This window comes from Dromaius novaehollandiae, unplaced genomic scaffold (genome assembly GCF_036370855.1).
Source record: "Dromaius novaehollandiae isolate bDroNov1 unplaced genomic scaffold, bDroNov1.hap1 HAP1_SCAFFOLD_30, whole genome shotgun sequence".
Taxonomy (NCBI): domain Eukaryota; kingdom Metazoa; phylum Chordata; class Aves; order Casuariiformes; family Dromaiidae; genus Dromaius; species Dromaius novaehollandiae.
In genome coordinates this window covers 4,166,021-4,188,109 of record NW_026991333.1, presented here as the reverse complement: position 1 = coordinate 4,188,109, position 22,089 = coordinate 4,166,021, and the positions used below count along the sequence as shown (strand labels likewise).

The 22,089-nt window shown below is 54.0% G+C and overlaps 1 protein-coding gene and 1 long non-coding RNA gene across 2 annotated transcripts in view; both read right to left on the bottom strand.

The window, feature by feature from the left end:
* The window catches only part of LOC135325871 (PIN2/TERF1-interacting telomerase inhibitor 1-like), a 266,502-nt gene that overhangs the window by 162,714 nt on the left and 81,699 nt on the right, over positions 1-22,089 (bottom strand). The gene's annotated exons all lie outside the window — the stretch shown is intronic.
* Positions 1,835-3,059, bottom strand: LOC135325842 (uncharacterized). Its single transcript, XR_010386588.1, has 3 exons — positions 2,856-3,059; positions 2,687-2,751; positions 1,835-2,034 (listed from the first exon to the last, which is right to left on the bottom strand). It is a non-coding gene; the product is annotated as an uncharacterized LOC135325842 (long non-coding RNA).

The following is a 22,089-nucleotide window of genomic DNA, read 5'->3' as shown; positions in this document are numbered from 1 at the left end:
GACATGCCCCGGATGAGCACAGTGTCCCTGTGGAGATGGTCCCCCTCACGCCGTCCCTTCAGAGGCATCCCCTCAGGCCCCTTTAGGACTCACACCTGGAAACAGAGAGGAGGTGATCCTGGCCTCTGCTCCTCCTGGCATCTCTGCTGCCCCACAGCCTCGCTCTTCAGTGCCGTCCGTAGCTCCCGCAGCAGTGTTTCCTCCAAACGCTCCCCTCTGGCCCCAGGCTCACCCAGCCCCTTGCGGCCACTTCTCTCTTCCTCCCATCACTAACTCCTCCCTCAGTCCCTCTCTCTCTGCACCTCTTTTTGCTGAAATCCCACCGACAGTTAATGGGGGTGGGGGGTGGGGGATGACTAGGACAGGAGATAGTACACACTCTCACCCCCCTCCGCTCTCTCTAGGCCTCCGAAGGGAAAAGTGGACTAGGAAAACCTCAGGCAAAGAAGGCCCTGAGGGCCTCTGCCCTTTCCGTGGGGTTCAGGATACGGAATTATTAACAGGTTTCGCCTTTCCACTTTTCATTTCTTTGCAGCAAAAAATAGTGTACTCAGCTTTACACACTGCATTTATGAGACATCATCTCCTTTCTGAAGTCTGGTTTCAAAGCTGGAAGTTGTGGATGAATACCTTCCTTTTGGAAAAGCTCTGAAGCATGGAGTGTTTGAGGTGGATTAATGCATAGGACAAGAAGAGCTGGAAGTCACTGCACAAAACATCGCTGGTTCAGCCCACTTCCAGTTAACTCCAGCTCACATTTGGTTTCCCAGTAAGAGCAGAGCAGGGTGTTACAGTGTTTCCCAGCCAGCGTAAGTCTTTGCTAGAGGCAGCTCAATCCATCGCCAGACATGTTAAGATGGAATGGCAGCTTTTAAGCTACAGTTGAAAACAGGAGTTTGGACAAGCAGAGCATCCCCCTGGCACCCCCTGTCAGTCCTACATCAGGCAGCTGAAATTCCATGACCAAGTCAGTCTCTTTCCAAGGAAAAATCACAGGTGGAGGAGTCAGGGTTCTCAGCTGTGCTTTTTATTGTTAAAGGCAGGGTGAGCTCGGTGGCAAGTATTTGGCAGGCAAACGTCCTCCAGAGCGAGGTGGAGTCACAGCTGGATGTGCAGTGTGCCTGCACATGCCATTCCAGATGTGTGCAGCGGTGCCCCGGGAGAAGGGTGGTGCTGCAGGGTTGGACATTTGCCGGTCTGCACGGCGCCCAGTGTCCCTGTCACTTTCCACCCCACGCAGTGCAAGGCCAGGGGTATCAGAAGGGTGGTGGCCACGCTGGGCAGCTCCCAAAGGTGGACGCCAGCCTGCAGGGCAGGTCCCGGCTGATGCTGTCCCTCGTGAGCAGGACCAGGCAGAGCAACACGAGCTGCAGGCAGGCAAGGAGCACAAACAGCTTCCTGCAGGCCAGGAGAGGGTTAAGACAGCGGAGGGGAGAAATCTGTCTCATCTGTTTCCAGACATCACCTGCAGATGCCACCAGGCCAGCAACTGGCACCCTGCATCATGCTGGGCACACCACCCCCCTGCCCCGTTCCTGGGCCTCAGCTTAAGGGCCCAAGCATCTCGGCTCTGCTCTTCATCTCCCTGCTGAGCCCAGAAACAACCAGCACCTCCGCAACCCCGGGAGAAGGGATCCTGAGCTGTGTCCGTGTTGAGAAGGGAGAAGCTGATGGATGCCTTGGGACCGCCAGCCTGGGCATCCCACCCCCCGCACACCAGCCCTGGCACGCCGAGCCCCACGCGGCAACTCACTGCAGCCAAAAAGTGATGCCCTGCCTCTTTGCCACCAGCTGCTCCTCCTGCAGGTCAAGGCACAGCAGGACATGTGTCGGTGTGGGCAAGACTGCTGGGCCTTGGGGGCTCAGACCCCCACCCTCATCCCCACTGAGACCAGTGCCCCCAAAGCCAACGGGTGCCCTGCACACCCTTTCTTCCCCAAGGCCCACGTCGGGCTTGTCCGTCCTACCAGCTTCACAGCCACCATCTCCCGCATAAGTGACGTGGACAGCCTGGCCGCCTGCTCCGTCTTCCCCCTGTTGTGGGCACCACAGGCAGTTGGGGTGTGAGGAGCGAGCTCGGCCGGCACTGGGACCACCAGACGGGCAACAGGGACCCGGGGTGCTGGACAGGCTCTGCTGGGGCTGAGGCAAGGCACCCCAGGCTCCCAGCATCAAAAACACCCTTCCCTCCACTCCCTTCCCACGTCAGGCTCGGAGGGCATTTAGGAGAGGCTTGGAGCTCTTCAGAGCTGTTCAGAGCTGCTTCACAGAGCCAACCAGTGTGCGGGTTGTTTGTTTGTTTTTCTTTCCATCAGGTACTTTGGAAAAGGCACTGGGCCCTTCCGAGAAGGTTTGGAGGACTCGAAGGGAGGCTGAAAGCTGTTGCAGAGCCCCTTAGGGCTGCCCAGAGCTGTTCAGCACTCAGCAGAGGATTTTAGAGCTTGCGTGAGTGGTCAACCGCTGTTCAGGGAAGGTCTGAAGCCACGCAGAGGCTGTTGGGAGTGCTCCAGAGGCATTCTAGTGGGGTTGGGAGCAGCTTAGATGTCGGAGGAGGAGGATGAGATCAGGGGCTCTGTTGTCCGGGATTGGCACAGCCCTTCCCAAGCTGGGACTGGGGACACAGAGACCTGGGAGCTGCACAGAACCCTGCCCCACAGGTTGGGCGCGGGGGCCTGTCCCCACTCACCCCACTGTCTGCCCTTGGAGGCCCTCGCGTCTCTCCCGGAGGCACTCGCGTTCTTTCCTCAGCACCTGGATGAAGGAAGGGCCCTGCTCAGTAGTCCACGCCAAGCCCACCGTGAGGGGACTTTCCCCACACAAAGACCTCATCCTGCCTTGCTTCCTACGCCTCGTACCTTCTCGATCTCAGCCTGCTCCCGCAGGGCCTCTGCCAGCTTGGCTGCTGACTGCTTCTCCTGCAAAGCAACCGGGCCACGTTGCAAAGAGCCCAGGTGGGACTGGCGATGCCCAGTCAGTCTGCAGGGCGCTGCGAGGCCAGCCGGGGCCAGGGAGGCAGGGACACAGGCGTCCTTGGGGGCTGGCACCACACCCAGCAGCTCTGCCCACCTAAGCAGTGTTTTCACGGGGGTTACAGACCTGGTGGAGCTCCTTCCGGGCCGCGTCTCCCTCGGCCTTCACCTCCGTCAGCTCTGCCTGGGAGAGAAGAGGCAGTGGGAGCATCTCGGTGGGGGGAGCTGGAGGACCCCCAGGGACCAGTGTGGGCTCTAGGCCCAGGGCCCTGGCTGAGACTGGGCGTCCCCAAACCACGCAGTCCCCCCCACCCCTCTGAGGGTCCCTGGGGGAGCCAGCTGGACAGAGGAGCATCTGCCTCACCTGGAGCTGCGGGAGGACTTCTTTGGTCCTCTCCAGCTGCTGGGAGCTCTGGGCATGCTGTGCTGCCAAGGCCAGGCGCTGTGGAGATGAACCGGGGGTGAGGGCCAAGCGCGAGGGGGTCGTGGGGCAGCCAGAGGGGTGTCCGAGGGGGTGTTGGCACGGGGCTCTCGGTACCTCGGTGGTGAGCTCCTGCAGGGTGGTGCGGAGCTCCTCTTTCTCCTGCTCCTGCAGGGATGGGGACAGTGCTGGGGAGCAGGCCTTGGAGCCCCCCGTGCACACGCCCGGGCATCCCCAGCACCTACCAAGCCCCGGAGCTGCTCCTGCATTGCAGCTGTCTCCTGCTCGCTCTCCTTCAGGCAGCTCAAGAGGGTGCTGAGCTCTTCCCTCAGCCCCACGTCGGGCTCCTCAGCCCCCTCCCAGGAGCGCTGCAGCCTGCAGGGTTGAGGAGAGGGGAGGCTGCTGAGTGCAGACCCCCAGGGCAGAGATCAGGCACCCAGGCAGGCGGGTAGCACCCAGACCCCTCCGGGACGGGTGGCAGGGCCCGCCCCCACCTCCACCCAGCCCCGCAGGGCCCCCATCGAGGGCCAAGGCGTGCAGGGGCTGCAGACAGCCTCCGGGACCCGAGTCTCAGCCCCGAGCAGGATGGAGCCATGCCCACCTGTCCATCCCTTCTTCCAACGCGCTGCTAGCTGCTCGCAGGACGCCACAAGCCTGCTCCTGCTCCAGCAGCTTCTCCAGCAGGTCCCGGCGTTCATCCTGGTGCCGCCGCAAGCAGAGCTGCAAGTCCTCCAGCTCCATGGGCACAGGCATGCACTGCAGGCCGAGGGGCCGGCAGCTCCTCTGGGCCAAAGGCGCTTCACCCCCTCAGCCTGAGAGAGCCCTTCTCCCAGGGGCCGCAGGCAGCTCGGTGTCCCGAATGCCAAGGATGCTGCTCTGCCCCACTGTGAGGTCGCCCCACCCCGCCCTGCCTTGCCCTGCCCCAGGCTGCTGTGACACGGCTGCTCTTCTCTGACCTCACTGCTCCTCTCTGGCAGCACCGCTGTGGGGCTGCTGGAGCCCGAGGGGGACCTGGGGGTTGCAGAGGCCTCAGCCCCACCCAGGGCTGTCTAGACACGGCCACCTCGACACCAGCCCGCAGGGACGTGCATTGGTGAGGGCAAGACTGCTGGGCTTTGGGGGCTCAGACCCCCACCCTCATCCCCACCGAGAGCTTGTGTAGAGAACTGGTACTAAATGCAATTTTGTCTCAACATTACTGCTGCTGCTGCAGAGCTGCTACTGCCAAGGCGCGTCGGGCAATGCTGCACCGGCGTCCCCGGGAGCCGTCCGCGAGGTAAACAGCCTCGTGCACCTGCATGGGGGAAAAAGGGTGCAAAAAGGGCAGAAGGTCGCCTCTAGGGAAACAGCATGTCTGGCACGAACTGCACGTACACATTTGCCATCTGCGCATGAGCAGGAGACCCCCCAGATGCCCCAGCCCATTTCTGGAAGGTTCCGAGAGGGCGGACTGCGCATGACAGTTAATCTGCATGGGAAGCGAGGAAGCACCTCCCAGAGGTGGGGCAAGAACCTATAAAAACTGCAGACTGGGTGAATGGGGAGGGGGGGCTTGCTTGGGGCGACGGAAGATGTCGGGCGGAGTCAGCAGAACACCATCGGACTCGGAGTGGCGGTAGCTAGTTTCTTTTCTCCTTTTCCAACTTTCTCTGTCTTTTCCCCTTACCCTTGTTCCCCTCTCCTCTTTGCCTTTCCCCACCTTTTCTCCCCACTCTGTTGAACATAAAGGTAAAAGGTTGTACGACATTTGACCGGTTTTAGGGTCTTAATCTCGTCCTTGGGATCATAACGAAACCTTCCCGATATTGGATTGGGACAACAGTCACATGCTTGAGGGCTGCCATTCAGAGGGAGCTCAGCTGGGAGGAGGAATGGGCTGTCAGGAACCTTGTTAAATTCAGAAGGACAAATGCCAGGCCCTGCACCTCGGAGAGACCAACACCCTGGAGCGATACACACTGGGGAGTCCCTGGCTGGGCAGGAGCTCTGAGGAGAAGGACCTGGGAGTCTTTGTGGGCAGCGAACTGAACATGAGCCAGCAGCATTCCTTGGCAGACATGGAGGCCACGGCATCCTGGCCTGCATGACCCAGAACAAAGCCAGGAGATCAGTGGAAGTGACTATCCCCCTCTACTCAGGCTTCTTAGAGCACATCTAGATCCTGCATCCAGTTGGGGCCCCGTGCAGAAGAATGCTGTTGCTCACTCTGAGTGATTTCAGTGGCCAGACCCCAAGGTGCTTGGGGACTGGAGCACTTGCCCTGGGAGGAGAGGCTGAGGGAACAGGGCTTGTTCAGCCTGGAGAAGGGAAGGCTTTTGGGGTGACTCTTAGCAGATTCCCAACTCAAGGTGGCCACCCATAGTGAACCAGGCTTTTATAGGGATTCATGGCAGAAGAATGAGAGGAAGTGGTTAAAAGCTAAGATTGGATAGCAGGGAGAAAAATCAGTGAGGATAATGAAGCATTTGAAGAGGTTATGGCCTCTCTGTTCTTGGAGGCTTTCAGGATGCTGTTGGAAAAAGCCCAGAGGAACTCTAGTGTGACTTCAGTGTTGATCCCAATGGGAGCAGGAGGTTGGACTAGAGACCTCCTAAGGTCGCTTCCAACTGAAAGGGATGGGTGATTCTGGCATCTCTGGTGATAGCTACTGTGACTCCTGCACTCCTGAATTCCTTTTCTGCATGTGTTTTAGCACCACTCATACCATCCCCAGAGCCTGCCCCTCCTCGTGCTGCGAGGTTACCTCTTTTTAATTATGGATGACTGCTTGTCCTCCTCACCATCTACACCACCTGTAACCACAACATGATGTCAAATGGGTGTGACGTATGCAGAATGTCATGGCATGAGGCTGATTGCACTCTAACAGGCCTAAGGTATACTGCAGATCCTGTAAAATCCAGAAGGATTGGGAGATCCATTAAACAACCTAGGAACACTTTTGTACACTTGACTTTGTCAGTGTGGGAGGCTGAGGGAGCTGGGTTTGTTCAGCCTGGAAAAGAGGAGGCTTTGGGAAGACCTAGGGTTTGCCTGCCCATACCTACCAGGAGGTGATCAAGAAGATGAAGCAAACCTCTTCACCATTGTGCACCATGGGAGGAGGAGGCCCAGGATGAGGCATTAGTTGAAACAGGAGAGGTTCAGGCTGGGGATAAGCAAAAACGTTTTACCCATCCAAACAGTGAAGCACTGGGACAGGTTGCCCAGAGAGGTTGTGCCACCTCCATCCTCAGAGGTTTTCAAGTCCTAAATGACTAAAGCCCTCAGCAACCTGCTTGGAGCTGACAGCTGAGCCTGCTGTGAGAAGCACGTTGGTCTAGAGACAACCGGAGGTCCCTTCCAGCCTGAATAATTTGGCATTTCCTTCCACCCTGGGTCTTCCCTTGTTGACCTTAGGGAAAACATTCCGCTTCCCCATGGCTATTGAAGTATGTCAGACAAAAATAAGATTAGATTAACTGCATGTTTCTTGCTGTGCTCTGGTCAGAGCAGTTCAGATTCAGGACTGCTTGGCAGGTACCCCCAGGTGGCCCTGACTTTTCATTGGCTTCACCCTTTATTGCATTTTCCCCTCCTTTCCACCTTACAAGGCCTTTTCTTCTATCATCTTTAGCTCCTCCCATGCAATCAGTACACCTCTGTTTACCCTATACCCATTGACCATGGCTTTGCTTGCTTTGTACCTGCGCTTGGCTTCTCTGAGATGGTTGCCATGCTCATTTCAACTGTTTCTGGCAGTTCCTTTAAAACAGTACAGTTTTTATTCTCTGTAGTGTCCTGAAGTTAGTGATGCTGTTATCCTGTCAGAGGCATGGCAAGACAGGATGAGGCATCTGCACGCACACATTCACAGCTGACACAAAGGAGCTTGAGTCGAGAGGGACTTTGAGAAGCTTGGAGATGAGGCCAACAGAAACCTCCTGAAGTTGTGCAAGGAGAAGTGGCAGGTCCTGCCTTGAGGGAGTGACCCTGAGGAGAAGGGCCTGGACATCATGAGGGATGCCATATGAGCCTGTGGTGCATGCTCACCACAGATCCAGCCAGCTGCATGTGGGGCTGCATTATGAAGCGTGTGGCCCCCCAGACAAGGACTGTTTTTATCCCTCCACTCAGCACTGGGGTGGCCACATCTGGAGAACAGTGTGTCCACGTGTGGTACAGCCAGTGCTAGAGGAATGGGGAGGACCTGGAGAGGGTGTAGAGGAGGTCTGCCAAGAGCAGATATGGGTCCTGCAGCACATGAGCTGTACAGGGAGGCTGAGGGACCTGGGCTACATTATCCTGGTGGAGGCTATAGGTGCTTGAAGGGTGATTTAAGAAATGGTGGCCCTTTTCTTGGTAGTGGAAAGCAGCACTAGAAGGGAAAAAGCCACAGTCTTCAGCTTGAGAGGTTCAGAATGGATGTTAGGGAAAGAAATGCCCCTTGAAGGGTAGTGCTGTGGTGCAAGAGGTCAGGCAGAGGGAGTCTGTGGTGAGACCCTGGCTTTGTGTTTGAAGGAAAAGCTAAGGAGGGTGGAGAGACATCAGTAAAGGTGGGCAGATCCCTGGGTGAGAGCAAGGAGGGGAAGCAGGCTGGGTGTCTACAGGCTGCAGTGGAGCAGGCGCGGGTGTGGGACAGTGTAGGACAGCCTGGGGTGGAGATGGCCGGGGCACTGCCAAGGCTGAAAGCTTCCGACAGGACTGAGATCTTTGTCCTCTTGGCTATGGCTGCTGTACCTGCCACTGAGGCCTGCCAGAAGACACCATTTCCTTGTAGTCCGGGGCCTTGTTTCCTCCTCCTGCTGGGGGGGGGGGGGGGGGGGGGGGCGGGGCGCTGCATGGTGCCATCTCACTGTCCCTCACTCAGTGTGGCACACCCCCACCCTCACACTGCCTCCACAAAGAGCCCTGAGCAAAGCGTGAGGGAAACCATCACCCTACTCAGGGGCTGGGTGTCAGTGCTTGGCCATGTGGTATGATAAAACACATCCAGGTTTTCTAGGCATCAGAGCTACTCGCACATTTTCTCTACCTACCTGTAACAACTGCCTCTGCTCTCATCAGCCCCTGGGGAGGCTCTGTGAGGAATGGCCCTCAGGGGGACCCATTAATACTCCAAGAAACTTTGGGATTTGCTTCTGAATTCAACTTCATGAGAGGTTGCTTCACTCTCCCCTCAGAATCTGATTCAGGGACTCAGCACCAAATACCCCTGCTGAAGGGTCACTGCAATGCAAAAAGCCCTAGGGAGCCACGTCTATCCCCATAATTTCCCTCAGTTCTTCAGATCTGGAGTGGCTAATTGGAGAGGTTTCAGGAGTGTCTTTACAAGAGGAAGATATAAATGAGCACCTAAAAAAAGACAAAATATTCCGGCTTTCAAAGTTTTCTTTACTTTTCAACTTACCGAACAAGTGATATCTACATTCTCCAATTCATAGCGACTCAGAGGGTCTCCCAATGAATCCTGATGTGTGAGAAAAGCAGGATTTTTGACAGCAGACATGTACAAACAGCCTTCCTCCTCCCCTTCCCAGCCCTGCCATTTCTCTCTTCAGCCACTGGGGACCTACATCACTCTTGCTAACATCAACCCTTTTTCCACTGGAGTCTGTAGCAGAGTGTTACAGCCTCTATGCACCAATTCGCACCTGCTTTCCTTCGAGAACTAGCTGCAAAGAGACATAGGAGGATAATTCTGAACTGTGATCAAAACAACAAAACATGATACATTTGAATGAAAAATAAGATACACTCCTTAACTGCATGCTAAGTCCAAGCTGCCTCCACTGAGATCCACTTTCCACAAGGAATAACCTTGCTAGAAATATTTTTGACAGCTAGACAGGAAAGGAGAGAGAACACCACAATTCAGTTGTTGTCTAAAGAGACAAGGAGACTCCTGAAAGAGGAGGCAAGCTCAAGCTCAGAGCTGCAACTAGCGAGATGAGAGGCAGCCGAGTGAATAAAGAGGAAGAGGAGGAGGAGAAGTGGAAAGCTATGGAAAGTTCCCTTGTACAGATAGTCTGATGCAAAGATGACTGTAGAAATAATCAGTTTAATCAGGGCATGGGGAAAGACTTGAAAGATTGGTGAGGTTAAAAGCACAGTAGAACAGACAGAGCAGTGAGAATGCAAGTTTGAGGGAGACCAATATTTCTTCTCCTGGGATTCAAACCCTTCCTGAAGATTTCCAGTAGTTCCTCACGGAAAAACGTGGACAATTTATTAAAATTATTGAATTATTTCAGCTGAGGAAAAGGTGCTCACATTTTTAAAAGATTTCTAAACAGTCCTTCACCTTTTCAGGCAGAGCTCAGGTGTCTGACCACACGCATGCAGTGGCACTTGGAGAGGCCCTCGTGTATCTGAGGTTGACTTAGAGGAGACAGGAGCCCCTCTGCGCTGCATATGGAGGCTGGGCAGAGGGGACCAAGGCACCAACCAAGGCACCACATGTCCGTGTCCCTGTCACTGCATCTCACCCCAGGTCTGGAAATCACTTTCCTTAAAAAAAAAAAAAAAAAAAAACACACACACATATACACAGAACACCCCCCCTCCCCCAAAACCCAACAAGGATTATAAGAACACAAAGACTGTTAAAAGCCAAAAAGTGTAAAAAATAATTTTTACTTTAGTGTTTTTTAATTTCTTTCCTGTTTCATGTTTATTGTCACTTTCTAAACATTTCTGTTATAATCATGCCTACAGCATGATAAAAGACAACACCGAGTCCAGGGCTCACCAAAACCACTCCCTGCCCAGGGCTCTCCATGCCACTCCTCACTTGTTCCAAAGAGCGGAGGCGCACTCTGAGGGCTCAGGCTCTCTTGACCAGTAGCGGAAAACAGGGTGACTGGCTTCAATGAAGTGAAATATTTTTGCATGGCCAAATTGGCACCAATCTCAATACACCTGTGTTGCAGTGCTGTTTTAAAGGAGGCCCTAAGCACCTAGCCACACTCCCGGGACGGTCAATGAAGTGTAACTGATTTTAGGCAGCAACAGGGAGAAGGCTGATCTCACCCAATGCCAGACCCCTTCAAGGCAGATGTCTCTGCCTAATCCAGCTGCCTGCACTTCCCTTTCTAGGCAATGGAGAGAAATAAGGTGTCTCCCTGAGAGGTCTGGAGAGACTTCTGCTGGTGACCAGCTAATGCTCCAGAAAGGTTCCTGTAGCTCCTGGATCACATTTCCCAGCACTGCCTGGGAACACAGTGACCCCAGGGCATCTCAGGCAGCAATAACCTCTCTAGGTGCCCCAATTAATAAAGGCCTGAATGTAAACTTTTAGTCAAAAGTCCAAACCTATTCAAAGAAGAACTCTATGCAATAACTGAGAAAAGCCTTCCTTTCCAGAACTTCAAATACTATTTGTCAATTCTCATGTTGTTTTTCCTTTCTTTTTTATTGGCAGCACCATGTCCATGCACTACAGTAATTACTTCCTCTGTTCGAGTATATACATATGTATGTACAGTTATTCATCACGCCCTATTTGCTACCAGCACTTTGAATGGGGAAATTTTCAGCTGAGGAACACCTCTATTTCAATTGACGTACTTCTTTCTCTTCTGCCTCTCTGCCCTGTCTTCTTCCTCGGCCTATTCTGTCTTTACAGAGCTCTCCATGAAAATGTGCACTGTGATTGAATGACCGCACATAGGATGGATGAGACCTCTGGACATCTGGACATCATGACCCCCAGTCCCACCTCCCTCCTCAATGCAGAGGGAACTAAATGAGCTTGCTCAGGGGCTCACTCCAATTGCACATAGTCCACAAATGCACTGAGAGTGCATGCCACCCCATGGTCAAGGCCATTAATGAAGAAGTTCCACAGTGTTGCCCCCTGTGTTGATCGCGGAGGGATGCCACCAGTAACCAGCCACCAGTCTGGCCTCCTCATACCACTAATCACAGCCTTTGGGCCTGATGGACCAGCCAGTCTTCCACCTGCTTTATGGTTCATTTATCAAGTGCAGATCCCAACAGTTTGGCTGCAGGTAGAACATGGACCACTGTGTCAAAGGCCTTGCCAAAATGAAGGCACACAAAGTCCCCTGCTTTCCCCTTGTGCCCACAGTGTTCTGGTACAAGGCAGTGAGGTTGGTCAGGCACAGTTTCCATTTCCCTTTGCTCAGCCCATGCTGGCTCTGCCACTCGATACCCTCCATGTGTTTGGAGATGGTTTCCAGGAGCATTTGCTCCATCACCTTCCCAGGGACTCGCATGAAGCTGACCTGCATTCTTCCTCTTGCCCTTCTCTGGAAATGGGTGTGATGTCTGCCTTTTCCCAGATAGCAGGAACCTCCCTGCTTGCCTGGAAATTTCAAAGACAATCAAGAGCAATGTCACACGGGCACTAAGAGCCTTAGGGGCAGCTCTTACCGGTAGTATGTGAGGCAGAAAAGCCAAGGAGAGACTCAGCTTTTTCCCTGTCCTTGTCACTATGTCCCCTGCCCCACTGAGCAGTGAGAGCACATTCTCCTTAGCTGCCTTCCTTGTGCTGCCAGCATGCTTACCAAAGCCCTCCTGGTTGCCCTCCCCACCCCTTGTGAGCTCTGGCTCCAACTCCAGCTTTCCTAGCTCCATCGCTGCACCCACAGGCAAGGTTTCTATGTGCCTCCTGGGCAGCCTCTTCCCTCTTCCACCCTCCGGGAACTTCCTTCCTGTGGCTGAACTCCTAAGTCAGGGTGCCCCTGGTCATCCATGCGGTTCTCCTGCCAGGCCCTGCTTGACTCCCATCACATCACACTGGCTTGTTCCTGGGCTTTGAGGACGTTGTCCCTGCAGATCCACAAGGGATCCATGGCCTCTCTGCCCTCCAGGACAGTCTCCTGTGCCAATTAACCTGGTTCTGGCCTAACAGCAGCACCGGCACAGGTGACTTCCAGGAACCTACACCAACCAATCAGGTACTGAGGCAGAAGTGACCTCACAATCAGCACTGAAGCCCTTTGCCGGCTTCTGAGGTAGCAGTGACCTTACAGCCCCATATGTGAGCCCTGTGCCTGCTGCTGGCCTATCAGGTCCTGGGGCAGAAGTGACCTCACAAGCACAAACCCCAGCCATGTGCCTGCTCCTGGCCTGTCATGTTCTCTCACAGAAGTGACCCTCTCCTTGACTCCCAGCAATGTGGGGAAGGTTGTTCTCTGGGATTTGCTTGCTTCTGCAAGAGCTTCTCAGGAGCTAGGAGAGGGCCTCGGAGGTGGCAGTGCCCTGGCCCCAGGCACACAGCAGCACCTTCACTCTGCCAGCCATGGGACCTCTCTTTCCTCCCCCCAGGTCTCTGCTCTCCAAGCTGCTCTCCAACAGGGTGACAAGTGCCTGAGGTCCCCTTGCCCACACACAGGGCATGGTCCTGATGGATTCCCATGAGCACTGCCAGATGGTTGTCCCCAAGCGCCTGACCCGGGAAGCGTTTGCAGGAGGGAGACAATCAGTTATCACAGCCACAGGCAATGCAGTGCCATGAGGATCCCTCCAGGCCTGTTCTTCCAGCACCTCCTTGAATGACATGCTCGGGAGCAACAGGACAGGCCAGGTCCCATCTGTGCCCATCCAGCCGGCTGCAGGGAGTCCCTGGGGTCCTGGTTTAGCCCAACAGAATGAAATTCTCAGTGTAGCGGCAGGGCTGCCACTCACTGCTGCCTTCCACACTGGTCCTGGAGCGTTGAGGTCCCCGACTGAAACCTTTGTTTGAGTGCCCAGCAACTGCCCCTTGGCTGGAAGGGGTGTCTCCAACCCTGATGCCCTCTATGCCACAGGGGGTGTCAGCAAAAGACCCGCCTTCCCCCAGGTACTGCTGTTCATGGAGGAAATGGCTCTGCCAGAGAGGGGGTAAAATCCACCCGTATTTGGAGATGTTTACCCCTGGGACTGCTGCCTTCATTCCCCCTCTTTGGAGATGTTTCCACTTTCTTCCTCCACCTCTCCCACAGAAACTTCTTGGACTCTGTGGTGGGTGTCATGAGCTGCTGTCATGAGCAATCGGAGGAGGCTGTACCCAGCCCTGTGGCTCAGGGACTGGGATCCTTGGCACCTGGGGAGGGTCCCTGCTCCTTGGCTTGCCCAGGCCTTTGCTGTGAGCTCTCATGCACACACTTACTCTTGCAGTGGGTTCCCCACGATGCCCAGATTATCGGCATGGCATGTCCCTGGACTCAGCTCTTTCTCCAGAGGGATGATCCATGATGCAGGGGAGAAAATAGAGTGCAGTATAGACTGAGGAGTGACGAAGACAATGAGACACTGAAGAGTATAGAAAGCATCAGGTAGTTTATAGTCACCTGCCTGACATTCAGTCCTAATCCTTTCTCTTTCAAACCAAAAGCAGGCTTCATCCCACAGCCACTGAAGTCAATGGGAAGTGTTTTTTCCTTCTTCTTTTTTTTTTTTTTTTTGCTTGCCCTCCCCCCATTTGGTGTGAGTATGAGTCCTAATGCTTTAATTAAAAAGCTAGACTTGCAAAAAACATGTTCGCTCACTAGAACATTATAATCCTAGCCATGCGCTTGGTGGTTGAGTAAAGAAATCGTCTCTCTGGACCTCTCACCTTGAGCAAGCCTGGGTACCTCTGGCTCCAGCCACTTGGCAACTGGCAGAAAGGCCTTTCTTGTTCTGATTGCTTTAAAATGTTGGCAGTCCCTGGGCACTCTGTTGATCATACCGCTCTCCCCAGCATTGGTAGTCTGTCAGTTCTGCCCTTTATTTTGCTTCTTTTTGGTGGAGACTGCAGGGTATTTCATCTGTCGCACTGCACTTGCCCTGCACTTGTCTGTACTCTTGCTGATCCAACCCACGATAACGGGGGCTGTCTTTGCTACAAGAGAACCCTGTTGCCTTCTTGTCAACTTGTTGAACACCAGCACACCCAGGTCCTTTCCTGCAAAGCTGCTCTTCAACCAGTCCACCCCAGCTTACCCTGCTGCACAGGGTTATTTCCTCCCAGGGACAGGACATGGCTGAACTCCCCAGGCCCCTTTCAGCCCGCATCACCAGGCTGTCGCTGCCCCTCTGCTGAGCAGCCCTGCCCTCCAGCATGTCAACCACTCATCTCCAGTTGGGGATCGTTCATGAACGGGCTGAGAGTGCACTCCGTCCCACCATCAAAATCATTCCTAAAGACAGAAGGCATTGGCTCCAGTACTGACTCTGAAGAACGTCACTGGTAACCATTAGTCGCTTGGACTTTGTACCACTGTTCTCCACCCTTCGAGCCAGGCAGCCTCCACCTAGTTTCCCCCACACTCCATTGCTTACTCCTCCGTCCTCACTCTCCCCAGTCTGGCTACAAAGGTGCTAGGGAAGACCATGTCAAAGGCCTTCCTAAATGCAAGGCATGCAACAGGCACTGCACTCCCCTGGTCTGCACAGCCAGTCATCCCATCCCAGAAGGCAAAGAGGTTGGTCAACAATTTGACTTGATGGCTTCATGCTGGCTGTTCCCAGTCCCTTCATGTGACTGGAACTAGCTTCCAGGAAGATGTGTTGATCCCTGGTGTGATGCTGACCAGCCCATCATTCCCCAGATCCTCTTTCTTGTCCTTCTTGAAGATGGATGCAATGTTTCAGGGGGAGTTGGGGAGGGCAGGGGCCAGGCAGCAGCTGTGAGGCTGTTTCAGCTCCTGCTGCACTGCTGATCCCAGCGGTATGGGGAGAGGGGAGAGGAGATGGGGCAGTGAGGGGTGGGGCAAGTAAGCAGGGATGGGGGCAGGAGGGCAGTGGGGGCTGCAGTGAGGGGTGGTGGCCTGTGTTTCTGCAGCGCAGTGGCTGTTGTGTTCACCTCCCATGCAGCAGTCCCACTCTGACCCCAGGCAGAAACAGGCCATTTCCCTGGTGCCCCTGCCACCCTCGCAGCAGGGTGGGGACATAGGAGGAGGGTGCTCTGCCTGTCCTGGTGCTCAGGGCAGCTCCCCGAGGCTGGCACAGCTTTGCCTGAGGGACTGCTTGGTCCTCGGCCTCTGCTCTGGCATGGCTGGAGCAGGGACAAGAGCTGGTGGAGCAGGGCTGGGAGAGCTCGGGGAGCTTCTCCTTTGCAGTGGAGCAGTGAGGAGCATCGTGGCTCCCATCTGTGGCCTGTCCCTGCGCCTGCACATGGCCCCACTTCTGCTGTGCAAGCAGCGCACAGGGCAGGGTGCCTTCAGAGGTGGGGAAACACCCCCCAGCACAATATCTACAACAGCCCTTGGTGCCCCGTCCCCCCACAGCCCTCCTGCTTTGACAGCCTCCCTCAGCGCCTGGGCCCTGCACAGCTCTGGCCATGTCCCACGTGGGGTTGAGCACACAGCCATCCATCGGGGTCTGCTGGGGTCTGGGCTGGGAGAGAGGCCGGGCAGGGCTGGCTGTTCCCCTTGATACAGGCCCTGAGCCCAGCAGGACGGAGCTGGCCACCCAGGGAAATGCACCCATAATCCTGGGGTGTGCGGCCAGGGCTGGAAACAGCCCATGTGAGAGGCTGGTCTGGGACGAATGCCTGGGGGCACCTTCCCCATCAGTCCGTGCAACCAAGGGCACAGAGCGGCCTCCTCTCTTCTGTGCTAACATGTCTCGGCTCCCCTGCATGAGACCTGGCTCTGCACCACAAACCCCCCAGTGTGTGTCCTCACCCTGCCCGATCACACGGCTGAGCTAACATTGGCATTTCCCTCTCTTGGGCCCTTTCCAGCCCAGCTCAGCCCCTCCCCGGCTCTCCCCACCTCCCCTGCCCTCTCCCCAGCCCACCCAGCAGAGCAGACCAGGCTGGTGGTGGCTCCACAGCAGAGAGCTACAGAGCTCTGGGCACTCACACCACATCCCCTGACCCCCGGCAGGCACAGCAGGTCTGGGGGGCAGGGGTGTGTGTGCCAGCTGCCGAATCAGCCTCCAAGCTGGAACAGGCCCCCGTGGCACAAGGAGACAGAGCACAGTGACACTCTGCATCTCCCTTGTTCTTGTGCACAGCAGATTCCCTACCCCCAGACTGCCTGCAGCCCCCCGTGCCAGCCCCTCTCTCCAGCACAGCACAAGGCTCCCTGCCCTGGGGCTCCTCAGGCAGCTCCTGCTGCCCCAGGGACACAGCAGCCTGCCCTTACTTGATCTCCACAGAAACAGATTTCTCTTTCTTGTTTATTCCTCCTTGCCAGCACGCAATTGCTCCTTTGCTCTTCCAGGGATGTCCCTGCTCCCGGGAGAGTCTTTCCCCAGGGAAGTGCATGGGTGCTGCCCACCTGGCTGTTCCTGGACCCAACCCTGTGCTCCTCATGGGGCTCCGAGCTGGCAGTGCTGCTCAGCAGAGCAAGTGGGCTGTGGTGCCCTGGGGCCACAGGGTGACTCTGCAACGGTGATTGCGTTGGGGGTGGGAAGCAGACCCAGGTGGATCGGCAGCATTGCATCTGACAACGCCCTACCAAGGTGTCTGTTGCCCTGTGGCCATGGACGATGCTCTGAGCAATCACAGGGCATTTCAAATGGCTCACGCTGTGTTCAGGCGTGTCGCTAGATCCAGCCCATGGCTTTTCATTGAAGGTGACATGGACCACTCTGCAGGATCCCTTCCCTGGGTGTCCTTGGTCCCCACTGCCTCTCGTGGGATTGCAGAGCTCTCACTAGCCTGGACATTCACTGCTTTAGCCCTTTCCCTCTGGATGACTCCACTGCATTTTGTGAAGCTCCGTTCACTGCCCACCCCTAAGCACATGGTGCCCTTGGGGATGCCCTGTGCTCTCCTGATGGATCCATACTCCCTTTGAGAAGGATGGGCATCAGTGTCCAGCCGTGTCCTATGGGAGATACCACTTGACCATTCACCATCTCCAGGAGCACTGGGCACCCACAAGTGAGAGCTGAATCCAGCCCTCATTCCCTAACACAGCACCATAAGCTCATTGCCTTGAGCCCAGGGAGAGCCTCGGAAAAGCAACAGGCCCTTTCAGGGGGAAAGTCCTTGAGCACATTCTTGGCTCCAGCTTTTGAAGGAGAGCCCAACCTTCAAGCACCGCACTGGGGAAATCTGCTTTTATTACAGAGAGGACAGCTGTGACACTGTGACACACATTTACAGAAGACCTCTGGGTCAGAGAGACTAGGCTGTAAGGAAGTGGTATGAATTCCAACACTTCTGCACAAACACAATGATCACAGCAAGAATGCCCAAAGCACAAGACTTGTCTGAGGTACTTAGAAACCACTTGTGAAGAGGGATGGGCAGCTCATTGCTGCTGCACTAAAAGCTGGTGAATCAGTTTCTTCAGGGCATCCTTGAGCTCCCTGTTCCTCATGCTGTAGATGAGGGGGTTCACTGCTGGAGGCACCACCGAATACAAAACAGCCACCACCAGATCCAGAGGTGGGGAGGAGAGGGAGGGGGGCTTCAGGTGGGCAAATATGACAGTGCTGACAAAGAGGGAGACCACGGCCAGGTGAGGGAGGCACATGGAGAGGGCTTTGTGCTGGCCCTGCTCAGAGGGGATCCTCAGCACAGCAGTGAAGATCTGCACATAGGACACCACAATGAAGATGAAACACTGTCCCGATCCAATATCGGGAGGGTTTCGTTACGATCCCAAGGACGAGATTAAGATGCTAAAACCGGTCAAATATCGTACAACCTTTTAGCTTTATTTTCCACAGAGTGGAAAATAAAGGTGGGGGGGGAAAAGCAAAGGGGAGGCGAAGGGAAGCGGGGAACAAGGGTAAGGGGAAAAGATAGAGAAAAGTTGGAAAAGGAGAGAAAAAGCTAGCTACTACCACTCCGAGGCCGATGATGTTCCGCTGACTCCGCTCGAATCACAGCTCAAGCTGGGTGCCTCCAACGAGGGACGAGAGAGCAAGAGAGCGAGTTCCCCCCCCCCCCCCCCCCAAAAGGAAACAACCCTGGGCAATTATAGCTTTTCAAATTAAGTTTCCCTCCCCTCATGCAGCAGTTCAGACCAATAGCAATCTTTGGGTCTGGGGTCTCCTGCTCCCTTATTGGGTCTCATCATTGTTATCTTTACTCTGCCCTTCTTTCTCAGGGCCTTGACAAACAGGTGTTGTTCCAGCAATTAACACTTACAGTGTTATCTTCCAAGGTCCTGATGAAGAGGATACAATCCAGACCCCCCTAATTAACACTGTTTCAGCAGTGAGGGGAGGCTTTGTTTCTCAGGGTCCTGGCGCCCAAGCAGGCCTTATTTCAAAGCCTTGACATCCTCCCTCCCGGAGTGTGACGCATAGGAATGCAAACTGCTTGTAACTCCCTTATCTTTCCAGTCTGCACCAGCTCTGGGGCCCCTTCTCACTGAACTAGGGAGTGCGGCCTAAGGCTTCAGCAAATTTAGCTACTCATGCTAAGCAAGTTTTATAAAAGTTGTGCTAAGCGGCAGTAATTTGCAGTCCAGGTCCCAAAGTCTCTGCCCGATCGTGGTCTGGTTCAGCGCAGGCTCGGTGTGTCCTGAATGGTCGCAGGGAGACCATTTCAGGGGTCGCAGCAGCTCAGTCCTGTTTCCGCTGGGAACAGATGGCTTGTTCGGGGTTATGGTTCGCTTGCATCTTATGTACCAAGAAATGTTCAAGGCAAAAGTTCACGCATCTGTCCGCCACACCACCCCGTGACTTAAACATTGATTGGTACGTCTCCTTCCTGAAGTCTTCATAGCCTTCGTCCATGGTGATAATATAAGACAGAGAGAGAGAGAGAGACCAGTAGGAAATATAGAAAAGATAGAAGCACGCAGGGAACAAGTTGTGGGAAGAGTAAAAGGAAAGGTACTTAACAGCGATTAAACAGAGGTCTTGCTCAATGCAAGCTAATTCTTTAACTTCATAGAACAAAAATCAAAACTGAGATAACAAGGTAAGTGATTGTTACAACAAGTATAAAACAGTTAGCAAATGCGTTGTGGATGTTAATATGCAGTTGCCTCCTTCAGGATAAACTGGGAGTGGGTTTTAAATGATGGGTACTGTGGTTGGCCGTGGCCGATGGATGGCACGGATTTTCTTTATGCCGTCAGGTGAGGTGGTCGGAACAAATTGCATATTTGACACAACATGTCGGATTAATTGAACAAAGCAAGGAATTATACAAGGTAAGAACATCAAAGCGGCAACCACGCATGACAAATACAATATTAACTGTTTCACCCACAGTGCCCCCGGTAACCAGGACCACAAATCGCCACTCCAGCTGTTCCAGGTTTGGACAGGGACGTGGGCTATTTTTCTGATATCTTTGGTTAACTGGAGAACTACTTCGCCTACATCATCTATTTCTAAACAACAGTTGGAAATATTTAATTTCCCACACACCCCTCCCTCTTCAGCTAATAGATAGTCTAAAACCATGCGGTGCTGAAGGATTGCCGTGCGCATCTGTTGAGATTGCAGAGTTAAAAGATCTATTGCATCAGCGGTTTTGTTGGTAATAATTTCTAGAGCCGCTTGTAGTCTGATTATTCGATTTAGGTTATAAATTGGTTCCCTCGCCCCCGATATTGGTTCATTAGGGTTCCAGGTTGCCGGCCCGTAATGTTGAATTATTCGTTCAGGAGGCCACTCATTATTTCCCCATTTTTGCGTCCCACCCAAATCTACCTTAATGGACCGCGTCTTACGGGCAACCCTTCTGTCTCCGAGGTTATCATATACCTTTACGCCTAGCCGAGGTCCGCCTGTTTCTGGTAAAAGGAAAAACAAAGGTCTGATAATCCCTATATAACAAATTCCTGACCATCCAGCAGGTAAAAATTTATATGCTGTGTGTCCGCAGATCCAATAATGCCCCTTCTTAGCTCCAATGCCCTGAGCAAATGGCCCATTTATTCCAGGTGGAAATTGAAAGTAAGTTGTGTCTCTGTCACCCAGAGGGCTGAAAAATGTGGTTGCCCCATCACCTATTTGGCCGGTACAATACCAAGCCCCAAAAGTACCTCTCCATTTGCAGATTTGCTTGTAAGGGGGATAATTGGGTCGTTGGAGAATTAAAGTTTCATTTTTGTTTGACCAGTATCCCTCAAATCCCCGACCGCGCCCCGTTTCATCGAGCCAAGTCCATAGGTGGAGATTCTTGTCTTTATCGAGTGTCCTACGAGTGAATGTCCATCGACATTTACTTTCCCCCACCTCAATTCCTCCCTCCTGGGTACGATTTAAACAATACTGCCCCATGGCTGGGAACTGAATTGGCCAGGTCCCACTGTTGTCCCACGTGTCTTCCACGGTTTCGCTATAATTGCTTACGATCTGGTCTGGGGTGAGGGGTGTGGACATCCACGGCCAACTTGATAACCCTAGCGGTCCTCCGCAAACCCAGCAGTGGCTTAAATTGAAAGTTTGGCTTACTGCTTTCGCCAGCAACACAAACTCGTTGTTCTCGAAGGGATTAAATGAGTTGGGGGAAGGTAGAGGGAGTGGTCGTTCGTCGCCTCTGTGGATGCATCCTTGAATCAGGATGGTCCAGAGCAGTAGGTGCATCTTGGTCAGATCGCCGCCCTTAAAAACAGAAATAAAAAACAAACTCGCTCCTCGGGTCAGAAGGAGGGAATAATCCATTTTGTGTGAATCTTGTGGGTTTTCCCACTAGCATCTTTTGCTGTCCAAGTACATTTATTTATCGGAGTGTCTAATACGAGCGGTACGGCTCCCACTGTGGGAAGTTCGACCAAAACAGGTTGGCCAGGGGAACGGGATGGGATATCAGGGGAATCAGAGCTCTGGGAGGCAGGTATGAGTGTTGGGGCTTGGGGACAAAATGCCGCAATTTTGGGGCATCCATTTGTCCCCCAGCGGCTGTTGACGTTGGTCACTGCCTCCCCCACTCGCTCATCCCACCCTGGTTTGTGCGGTTTTAAAAAACGCTTGAGCAACCCATTGGTTCGCTCCACAATCCCATTCGCTTGTGGGTAGTATGGGGTGTGGAACACCCACGAAATTCCTTCCCGAGCTGCCCACTCCTGGACTATTTTCGCAGTGAAATGTGAGCCGTTATCAGATTGAATAGCCTGTGGTTTGGGAAAGGTTCCGAACCATTCCTTGAGGGCCCTCACCGTGTTCTCTCCGGTCGCCTTGGTGCAGGCCCGGGCTTGTGCAAGTCCGGATACTATTTCGACTCCCACCAACACATAACATTTCCCTGCTGATTTTCGGAAAGGTCCGATGTAGTCGATCTGCCAGGCCTCCCACAAGCCTTTTCCTTCCCTGAGGTGCAGGGGCTCGTTTTCTAGGGGGTGCCTGTCCAAACGGACACGGCATTGCTCGCAGGCGGATATGCAAGTTTTGCACTCCTCTCTAGTGACCGGCCATCCCCGAGCTTGTGCCTCACGGAAGAGATCGTTGATCCCTGAGTGCCTCCTTTTTACATGCAGCCACTCTAATAAGTACTCCCAGTTTTCTTGTATCTGGGCACTTTGTAATGGAGCTAACCGAGCTAATTCGTCTACTTCAGCATTCCAGCGGCCTGTCGGGGTATTGTTTTGTTGGTGGGAAGCCACCCATGCCACTGCAAACTCCCCCCGTTTTGCAATTGCAAGGATATCCTGCCACCTCTCCTTTTGCCAGATTGGTATTCTATTAACCTCCCAACCGTTTTGTTCCCAAAAAGGAAGCCATTCCGTGCAGCCTTTAAACACCGCATAAGAGTCTGTGTAGATGTGTACTGGGGAAGTAGCCTGGCTTTCGCGTTGGAATACGCTCCACACTGCAACTAGCTCTCCCACCTGTGCACTGCCCTCTCCCTCTGTAATGATCTGTTCT